Source organism: Gallus gallus, chromosome 5 (genome assembly GCF_016699485.2).
Source record: "Gallus gallus isolate bGalGal1 chromosome 5, bGalGal1.mat.broiler.GRCg7b, whole genome shotgun sequence".
Lineage (NCBI taxonomy): Eukaryota > Metazoa > Chordata > Aves > Galliformes > Phasianidae > Gallus > Gallus gallus.
Genome location: NC_052536.1, coordinates 44,371,308 through 44,375,075, shown reverse-complemented (window position 1 = coordinate 44,375,075; position 3,768 = coordinate 44,371,308).

Genomic DNA, 3,768 nt, shown 5'->3' with positions numbered 1-3,768 from the left:
ACAATACCGGGTCACCTTCGTTCATCTCCAGAGCTCAGGGAGCTGCTTCAGAAGGTCGTGGATCCCTGTTACTGCCCCTCATAGGCCCAAGTATTTTTGCAGAGAACTCAGCATACTCATAGTTAAGAAAGCCTGCAATCTGGGCTATTTGATCTGGTTTCGCTGTGCTCCCACAACTTATGGAAGAGAGCACTGTTCGGAAATTCCCTGTGCTCAGACATCCCCAGACACCTGGGGATGGGTGCCACGTTCCCTCAGGGAGGTTAGACTGAAGTGCATTGCTAAGAGCTGTCCTGATCCCACCGTGGAGGAAAACTGAAACCAAACTTCTACAGGTAAATGATACTGCAAGCATGTTTTTGCAGCTATGCTTGGAAGAGTCCAAGGGAAAAAACACATGAAAATTGATACTTCTATTCTGCTGCTGACCCGAACCCGTTATCAATGAAAAATGAAGTCATAGAACCATAGAATCATTTGAGTTGGAAGGAACCTTTAAAGGTCACCTAGTCCAGCTCCCCTGCAATGGACAGGGACACCTACAGCTCCATCAGGTAGCTCAGAGCCCCATCCAGCCTGACCTTGAATGTCTCTACGGACAACCTTGTTGCTCTGTTTATAGCCCCATACAGGCTGGGCTCACACAGCCCCAAACAAAGTGGCAGCTGTATGGATTGCCTTTATTAAACTATTTTTTTTTTTGCATAATTGATCTCTGCATGAACCCTTGTGAAGTAGCAGATGCAGGAAGTTCAAACCAATGCTTTCAATAACCTTGGCTTAATGATAGTCACATATAACTGATACGAGAGATCGCACAGCTCTGCTGCCTTTCTGAAATAAAAGCTGAAGAAGTTCCTGTGTGAGCAGCTTGTGGCCAGCTGAATGTCGCCAAGTTCAAAATCATGTCCCACCAAGTCAGCAGGGATTCCCAGAGGAATCAAGGCTCTCAAAAACAAAACACAGACACTTCCCTTCAGTTGCACAAATAGGCGTTCAGGAGGTACTACTTGGGAAAGCTTCAGTCTGCAAATCCAACTTGCAGAAACTGATATGCAGTTCAAACCAGGCTGGCTTTGTTGTACCAGGAGGCTTTGAACATCAGAATGAGCAGCTGGGAAAATACTCAGCTCTGCTGTTGGTTTCATCTGCTGCATCTGTGGGGTGGGGAAAGGAGGGGATGGAAAAAGCGTGCAGAGCTGCGGCAGCAGGAGGGATACAGGAGGCTGCCTCCCAGGGATGCTGCCAGGAGATGGCATGCTGCAGGCGGGGGTCTCAGGCAGCACCCACATGCTGCTGTTTTTCATAATTAGAAAATAGAGTATGTTTTCTAATTACGAATTAAACATTAATTGGGAACTGTTATGCTTTCTTGCCACTAAAGATATGGAAACAAATGCTTTCAACGAGCTTCTTAATTTTGTAAATACAGTCATTCAGGATTTAATTACTGCTTGAATTTGCATACAAACAATCTATATTCCAGAATTCAATGAGACACTGGTGTTGAGTTGATAACTTTCTTATAAGCTCTTGAGAAAACAAGTGCATTAGCATAAAGCTGGAGAAGGTGCTATCTGTGATAAGGTTCCTCTTTAGCATGGGTCCTGAAACCAGACTCCTTTACCTCGTGAAAACAAACCAAATCAAACCAAGCCATAAAGCCAACATTCAGTCTAACTCAGTCCTACAAACCCATATCTTTCCTATATCACGTCAGGTATTTTGCTGCAATTGATCAGCCACAGCACTGGTGCCTATAGGAAAAGAAAATGTTTTCTTACCGTTCTCAAGCACACCTGCTTGGCTTTTCAGATCACCTGGTGCCCATCACCTGCTGCTGCAGAGTTCAGACTCCTGCTTGCTTGTGCCCTACTCCAGCTTTTCTTGAGCAAACGTGGACCCAAACTATAACTTGCCTGGTTTGACATGAAGCTGCAAACAAAAGATTTGTATATGCAACATCTGTCTGAAAAGTGTTACATTTCAGTATAGGAATGAGGAAGAGCTCATACCTGAAATCTCATAAGAGATTTCGTAAGAGAACCCATCCATGTATGATTCCCTGATGAGAGATGTGTAAGTCACAGCACAGAAATATCATTCCTTCTCTATTATCTTTTCCCACATGAAGTGTCTCACATGAGATCTGACCTGTCAGAATTCTAACCACCTCATTAACAGAGCTCATAAACCCAGCAGCTTCATTTCTCCTCCAATTTGAGAAAGTGTATCTGTGCTCCCAGCCCAAGCTTCTTCCTCACTTTCATTCACTTGTGCATTGGATCTGTTCAACAGACTGTGGTTTCCCACCTTCCTTGAGCTGCCTGTAGCATTGCCTGTGTTCTCTGAAGAGCTGAATAGCTTGCACTCACTTCTTGATGCATAAGCATTTATTTCAAGCAACGTTGCCAGGAAGCAGCTTTAGATAGGGAGAGCCCCATAGATTCTTTGCACTATTTGCAGAAGCCAGTGGAGGGTCTGGTTCTGTCAGCAGCCCAAATCCAGGTCCCTACAAGATACAGATTAAATGACGAGCGCACATGCAAAGGAAATTATATCTAAGAGGATGAGCTATGTGAGTGCACGCACATAGGTGCTTGTTACTATCATGCAGGTAATTTTTTGAGCTGCTGTTTATCTGATATCATTTCTACATTGGCGATATCTGTCAGCCTTCTTCCAGGTCAAGAATTTCTAAATTCAGGACACAGGGCAAGATGGCAGTGCAGAGGAAAACCACTGACATTCTAAAGAATCCTCAGTATTTGCAGAGAGCTATTCATTAAAATTGCCTTTTATGGCTAAATACCCAGCAGGACATTCACTGCAAACTACAACTGATCAACAAAGAAGAAAGGAGGCAAAGAAATGCACTATAAAGTAACATCCATTTCATTTACGCTGACCAGAAATTAGTAAATTAGTGACTGTGCAAGTCTCATTCCCCCCTTGTTACCTGCAGTCAGTAAAGTCACTTCCTTTCCGCAGGGTCTCAGTAACACATGGGTGACCTAATACAGCAATCCAAGCGCAGGAATCAGGTCTACGAAGTCATAGTGGGTTAAGCACACCATAACATGATAGCCCCTAAATAAGGCTCGATGCTTGGGATATCCTTCCATCACTTAAGACGTAGGCTAACAGAAGCTCCTTGTTCATGCCAAAGCCATCTGTTCGGGCAGGCAGCCTCCTGACACCATTAGGAGCAGCTGCTGGCTGCTGGCCTTACACCACCTCTGACCCGGTGCCCCAGCACAGCCGGCAGGTGACACTGGGGACAGGCTGTAATCCCAGGCAGGAAGTGCATCTTACCCTTTGACTTAAAATCTGATGTTTATATAGAGGTAGGCTCCATTACAGGATCTTGTATGTTCTTATACTGCACCACGCGTAGCTCATTAAAACGAATTATGGAGGAAAAAGACACTATTTAAACAAAAGCACCAAGGAGTAGTCCTCTGTGTTTCTTGTGCAACTCTGAAGCAGTTAACGCTGTTGTAAAGGCTTTTCATACTTCTCTATGATTTAGGCAGAGCTGTGAAGGTGTTTACTTACAGAAGCACTGCTTATAGTGGCACCGGTGAGTGCGTTTTCTCATCCCATGTAATCCCCCACACCGAGCAGCCCCTGGTCTGGAAAGGAATTCTGACCATCAGCTGCCAACTGCCAGCTTTCTCACAAGGTGGGAACATCCTGAGTCAGTTTGATTGGTCAAATCACACCTCTTGAAAAGCAATATATAATGGGGTACCGCCCTCGAAGTGC